We start from the raw sequence: 7,514 nt of genomic DNA, 5'->3' as shown, positions 1-7,514 counted from the left end.
TCTGTCTCTCTCTGTCTCTGTCTCTCTCTCTTTCTCTCTCTCTCTCTGTCTCTCTGTCTCTCTCTGTCTCTCTCTGTCTCTCTGTCTCTCTGTCTCTCTCTGTCTCTCTGTCTCTCTGTCTCTCTCTCTCTCTCACACACACACACACACACACACACACACACACATTAGGAACCCTTCCTGTAGATTTTTATACATTACTATTAAACCATTAGTATGAGCAGTCCAAACATTTAAACATCTTAAATTTACTGGAAGACAATCTTTAAATTGGGCTTGAATGTTGTGTCCAGTATCTTTTTTAATATGCTTTTAAAGCATTATGTTTCAAGACCTAGATGAATCTAAGATCTTAATGGTATGAGTATTCCTTAACTCTTTTTACAGGTACAGAATGCAATACATCCAAACCTTCTCAATATATGCAATTCTTGTCTTTTTATTCATCCTCTATAGAAAATTTTTGCAATGTCATGGAAGCCTTCTACCAAAGCTTTTAATATTTTGTAGATACCCCTGCAAACTGATTACATTGACAATCTAAAGGGTATCCAGAGGAAGACAACCCCTATTGTGAAAGCTTTCAATTCTATGCATGCCATATAAGGATTTCCTGAAGGAACTGAGAATGTTTAGCTTGGAGAAGAGAAGGAAGAATTGGGGAAGGAGACAGGAGGAAATACAATTATCCCTTCCACATCATGGGGTTACAGGCACACATCTTGATGATCTGGAAAAATCCATGTAAAATATTTTGGTCCTCCCTTCCAGAGGAAAGGAGAAGTCTAATTTAAAAAAACAAATTTCTTTTATGGGTTATTTACCTTACTGTAAAATTTTGGTTAAGTATTTGGTTATAGGATCAGTGCAGGTCTACTGGCCTTCACGTGTCATCTGCTGCTTCCATAAAACTTCCCCCAAATTCCCACTTTATTTCTTATGCCAACCCTGTGGTAATGTGAACCACAATGGGTTGTAATGTCTTCTCTCAAGTATTTTAAAGACTCCAGTGTAGAAAAATGATTAGACCTAATTATGAAAACATAGATTTAGAGCTTAAATATCCTTAAAGATACTTGAATCCAACTGCCTTATTTTATAGACAAAGGAATTAAACCTAAGAGAAGTTAAGTAAGTTATCCAGGGTCACCCAGCTCATAAGTATCTGAGGCAGAACTTGAACCCAGATCTTCCTGGCTACAAATTCAGTACTCTAGCTTCTATACCAATTTGTTATCTTTGGTTCTTGGACACAATTTAAGCTTGATATAAGAGATAACTTCTTTATCATTAAAACTATCCAAGAGTGGAGCGGCCTTCCTCAGGAATTAATGAGTTAGTGGAACCCTCCTCAATGGATGTCTTCTGACAAGTATGGGATGTCCCTTTGTTGGATTCCTTTGGAGGTATGAGCTATACTAGATGGCTATTGATGCCCTTCCAATTCTGAAATTATGTAATTCTTTGGAATTAGAATCCTCCATCTGTTATATCCTCCATTTGGTACATAAACACTACACTTTACATTGCAATCATTCATTTTTGGTAATACTCCATAACCTTCTTATACTCTTTATGTCTCTCTATTGCCCCTTGGATCACCAACAGTTTTGAATTTTCTGAAACTGTAGTGTAGCATGATTGATAGCTCCATAGCATTAGTGGGAAAACATTGTTGGAAAAGAGGTGGGATTTGGTGACAGCAGCATTTTGAGGTATTGAAAGTGCCATGCAATTTCTCAAAGAGATACTCAGTCTGATGTCCTATTCCCCTTCAATTTGGAGCCCAGATTATTGTTGATTTGCAATGTCTATTCAAGATGGATTGAATAGATATACTGCCCTGATAAATGTATTTCATAATCTTGGATATTTGCATTTTTGTCTTTCTGTGTCTCTGTTTCTGTCTGGCTCTGTATTAGTCTCTCAGTTTCTGTCTGTCTAGCCACCCATACACAAGCACATTTTTTCCTCAATATGGAGGATTAGGACAATCTCTTTTAAATTATAACCACCACCACCAACCTCCACTAAAAAGTCTTTGTAGTATTTTTTGACACACTGCAGTGATGGAAGTGTCATCTATGGATAAATGCATTTGTAGAACTTTGCAATTAGAAGGGAATCTACTTCTGTCTGATACTTAAGAGTCATTGTCTTTGACTCTGATAACAAGACTACAAGTACCCCCGTTTTATTTGTGGCTTGATGTAAGTGTTCAGTGGGGTTTTGAACAAATCTACCTTCTTGGCCAAATCTGTCATAGAGTGTTGTATAACTTTAACATATGTATCAAAGATATATATTTTGATGAAAGCTTCTAAAGTTTCATTTGTTTTGTTGGTATCACTTTTTGTTGTTGCTCATAAATTGTGGCATTTTCATATTTTATAAACCTTAGTCAGTTGTGTGATTTTAGAGATGTGTTCAACTATAGATATTCTGTGGGGAAAAAACCCAACTTCTTTATTCTCTTTTCTTATTTTCATCAAGGAAAATCTTATTAGAGCTATAAACTTTGAAAAGGTTTTTAAGAGCCGAAGCATAGACACATAGATGTCAAATTTTTAGTGTCTTCTTGCTTGTCTAATGTTTTGCTAACATGACCATCTTTGAATTTTTTCATGTTTTTGAGATTTTTCCATCTCTAAAATATCTTAAAAATCAATTCCTGCAAGCATTAAAAAAAAATATATTGCCTTTACATTGGCTTTTCCAGCTATAATTTGCTGAATCTAGCTACTTCTTACTTCACCTTCAATGTGATTGCCTCTTCTTTGCATGGCTTTATTACTTAGGTGGTATCCTAAATTTGGTATTTTTATTGTTGTCAATAATGAAAATAGGTACTTGATAGAAAAAAACAGCAGTTGTCTTCTGTATCAAGTCTCCGATGATCATATTTCTAATTTCATCTCTAGATACTCTTGGTGATCTAATTTATCTGAGTCTAATGCTTAGTTCTCTACTTGTTCATATTTTCTTCAACTTTTTGTTGTTTAATGGAATGATAATTGTGCATAGTCTTCTATCCTCATCTTCTCTTGTCCTGACGTTTTAGTTTGTATACTGTACTGGTATTACCCTTGACTGCCATGTCTCTCTGATTTAAAATAGCCTCTTAACTGACAGAGTTTCTATGCTTTTTCTGCCTCTTTGTTCTGGTGACTACTGCAATGGGTAGCGTTCTCTATGAAAAAAAGTAATACTCTCATTTGATAATTTTATTTTTAGCCATTTCCCATTTTAAAATAATCAATTTCTTATTCAAACAAGTCAGTGTGGAGTTACTTTATTCACATGGGTACCTTGTCATCTCTATCCTTTCTTCTAATTTCATATTTACATTGACTAGTTGATGATCTGGCAGTACACAGACAGGTGATTCTGAAATGGCTCTTATGTAAGTAATTTATATTTTCCTATTAATATACAGTAAATTCATTTATGTGATGCTATTTGTTGTTCACCACATCCAATGCCTTTTGATTTTTTCCTCGAAGCATGCATTTTTAATATATAGGGTTGAGGTTTTGAAAAAGCTTTTGAAAATTTATATTAAACTAAAATCTAGCTTAGGCAGAAACATTTTTCTCATTTTAGGTTGCTTAATCATGTTGAACCAAAAACTTCCCTGGTGAATGGTAAATATTTCACTTTACATATTTCACAAATATTTTGCATACATATGTGTTTGATGTCTCTACAGTTGTACTTGTGTATATTCTTTTAGATAATTTTATGCATCAGTGTTCCCTATTTAGATACTATACTCCAAGGAGGTTAAGGACCAAGTCTTCATAATATGCTTTGTATTACGTGCAGAGTACAATACAGTTCTCTGGGAAAAAGTTGATGGAACAGGGAAAGTTGAGTTCTCCAGGGCAAAACTGAGTTATCTTTGCCCTACACCTAATATGGAATAGGTAATGATTTTTTCCCCAAGGATGGCTTATCCAGAACCAGATGCATTCTAACTGTACTATGTATGTATGTCTATATGTGTATTTGTGTATGCATGCATGTATCTATCTAGCTGACAAACTAATAGCAGTTATATTAAGTCTCTCATTGTGCATGGGATTATATAATGAATAGGTGAATAGGAGGAAAAAATGATGTTTCCTAGACATTCATATATAACATAATTTACTCATATATATAAATATATTCACATACACACATATATACACACAATCATACATTCATGTAAATCAAGTGAACAACAATTTATTAAGTGCCTAATATATGACAAACACTTATTTAGTCCTGGGGATATGAAAAAAAGGCTAAAACAATTGCTGTCCTAAAGGGCCTCACAGTCTAATAATATCCTGGAAAAAACTATTTACAGACAGGATGTATAGAGGATAAGTTGGAGATAATCTATGGAGGGAAGATGTTAGATCCCAAGGTGATAAGTAACTTGTGAGTAGGAGTATTATTCTTTCTATATGTGTCCCCAGCACCTGGGATTGTTTGGTGTCACATAATGCTTGATAAATGATTGTTGACTGATTGAGTGAAGGTGGTGGTATGCTGTACTTTGATGATTCAAAGATCAATAATTCCATCAAAATGGACACATCCCTCTACAAATGCAAATTGAAAAGTCTCTCTGCTTCAGTAAATAGCATTTATATCCAGAGAAATTTTATTACCTGGTGACCAGTTCTCTGGTGCTAAACTTCTCTAAAATAAGCTAGGTTAGTCATATAAATATTAGCTATTATAATTATTAACTAATAACAATGGTAACTAGCATTTTATAGCACTTTAAACTTTGCAGAGTGATTTGCATGTATTCTAAATTGACCATTGCAGCAAACCTGTGATATAGGTATTATTATTTGTCCTTATTTTACATATGAAGAAATTGAGACCAAGAAGTTTACTGATTTTCCTAGGATCACAAAGTTAGTGCATGTCCAAGGCAAAATTTGAACACAGATTTTTCTGACTCCAAGTCCAGTGCCTTATCCATTGTGCCATCAAGCTGTCTAGATTTTGGTTGTTCCATTTCTAGTCCTAATACTCAAAGCCTCTCCCACTCATCCCACTGGATATAGGCATCTAAGAATTCATTGGAGTAGGATTTTAGTTTGTCTTGTATGGAAATATCTATAGAAACTCTTTCCATGTCCAATAATTCAAAGAAGACAGGGATAAATACAAAAGTGCTCTGGATTTGGATTCAAAACACTTGAATCCAAAGTCTGGCTCTGCCGCTTTATTACTTGTTCATTGGAAATATTATGCAATCTCCCTGGGTTTGTTTCCTCATCTGTAAAATAAGAGTGCTGCATGAACATATTAATCAACAAACATTTATGAAGCACCTGCTATGTATGTACTTGATATTGTGGCTATAAATACAAAAATAAAATAATGATTACTGTCAAGCTACTTACTTTCTCTCTAAGGGTCCTTCTCTCTAAATCACTGATGTTGTGATTCTAGGAAATGGTACAGGATGATAGAGATGTGTTTGACAACTGAAACTAATGGCAATAGGGGAACTTTGTTGAAATATTTTCAAGAGAAGCTGCAATGGACAAGTCAATTTTTTGGAGTCTTTCAGAAACAGTTTTGTAGAACATTAGGAAACAAAGTAGGCAAAATTCTTTTCTATGTGTTCTTTAGAAATATTAATTTGGCAGCTCTGTGGATGAGGACATGAAGAGAGGAAAGAATAGAGTCAGGGAAACCAATTTAGAGGCTATTGCAGTAATGTAGGTGAGAAAATGATTCAGGTTTCAACAGAGGTGGTATTCATGTGAATGGAAAGAAAGAGACTTATGGGAAAGGAGTTTTGGAGATAGAATGAGTAGCACTTGGCAAATGATTGTATGGTTTGCTGCTGAGAATGACTGCTGAGGATGATATAGACTTTGGAAACCTGGGTAGTACCAATGATAGAAATAGCCAAACTAGATGTAGGGATGAGTTTTAAGGGAAACATAATGAGATCTGTTTTGAAAATGTTGAGTTTGAACATGTTGAGTAAAGATGTTCAGTTTGAGAGGTGGGTCTGGAGTATAGATATGAGATCCATTTCATATATATGCTAAGGAACACACCCACAGGTAACTTTTATTACCCCATAGTCTGGGGTGGGGTTCTTTTTATTTTTTCATTGTAATATACCTTTCTTTTTCTCTCTTGCCTCTTTAAAAGATGAAATCAGATCCTGATAATTCTACTGCCCTTACCATCAATAAACTGAATAAACTATCACTTTTGTGTTGTTTCATTCAGGAATAAGAGTAATGCTTTTAGGGGGCTTACAAATACTATTCCAAGTTCCTACTCGCTCATTCTACACATTATTGCTTACTGATTACACAGCTCACTTATTTAGCTACTAGAAAGCTACCTCTTTCCTCAAACCCTGAAAATTCTTGAATACTAAGACTTTTTCCTTATTTTAACTTTACTTAAAGGAATATGATTAAAAGATTATGATTTCATGAATGAACTGATGAAAAAGCATTTTAAGTTGTTACTATGTAACAACCTCTGTGCTCATCCTGCCCAGCAATACAAATACAGAAGTGAGATAATCCCTGTCCTCAAAGAGCTTTATATTTCAACATAGGGAAGAATCACATATAGGGGAGTGGTAACCTAAAAAGAGAATCCATGGGCTTGTGAATAGTCATTTGGTAGTCTATTATCACATTCTCCTTATAATTGTAATTGATTTTTATTTTCAAAGCAAAAGCTAGAGTTGGAAAGGGGTGGGGTGGGGAGTGTGGGGTGTGTGAAGGCCAGTTCACTTAGAAACCTTGGAAACTAGTCAACAGCTACAAATCAGCCTTAATTTGTTGTTTTGTTGATATTCCTAACTTCAGAAATTTGTGGTGAAAATTTTAACAATGCAGATTTAGCTTTAAAAGTTTACTGTACATTTGGCTGCTAAACATTTATTAGCATACTCCTCATGGTTGATGAGTATAGGAGTGCCCTGGATCAGGACAGATCACAAGATTCCCCACCAGAGTTCTTGTTGTTGTTGTTTTTAATTTATTTGTTTACTTTTAGTTTACAAGATTCAATTTCAAATTTCCTTGAGTTTCAAATTCTGTCCCCCTCCCTCCCCTCCTCCCCACCATGGCAGCATACAATCAAGTATAGGATCTGCAAATACTTTCACATTAGACATTAGTCAGATTATAAAGACATAAAGACGGATTGTATCAGATGGAATGAAAAATGGTAAAGAGAAAATAAAACCAAACAAGAAAAAGAAAAAGATCAGGTATATTTCTTCAATCTGGATTCAAACTCAGTTCTTTCTAGTTCTTTCTCTGGATGTAGACATCTCTCTCCATCATGAGCCTTTTGGGATTGACTTATATCACTGCATTGCTGAGAAGAGTCCAGTCTATCAAAGTTAGTCATCACACATACGTTGTGTCTGCAATTGTGTACAAATTTCTCCTGGTTCTGCTCTTCTCACTCAGCATCAGTTCATATAAGCCTCTCTAGGTAAATATTAAGTCCATCTGATC

General features: G+C 34.8%; 1 protein-coding gene across 2 annotated transcripts in view; it reads left to right on the top strand.

The window, feature by feature from the left end:
• ZFPM2 (zinc finger protein, FOG family member 2) overlaps positions 1-7,514 on the top strand; it is a 588,101-nt gene that overhangs the window by 73,386 nt on the left and 507,201 nt on the right. The window lies entirely within an intron of this gene.

Source organism: Petaurus breviceps, unplaced genomic scaffold, assembly GCF_028583685.1.
Source record: "Petaurus breviceps papuanus isolate PSGF00001 unplaced genomic scaffold, PetGlider_PUasm1.0 98, whole genome shotgun sequence".
NCBI classification, from domain to species: domain Eukaryota; kingdom Metazoa; phylum Chordata; class Mammalia; order Diprotodontia; family Petauridae; genus Petaurus; species Petaurus breviceps.
Note: the sequence above shows the minus strand (reverse complement) of the source record. Positions and strands in the feature narration are given on the sequence as shown.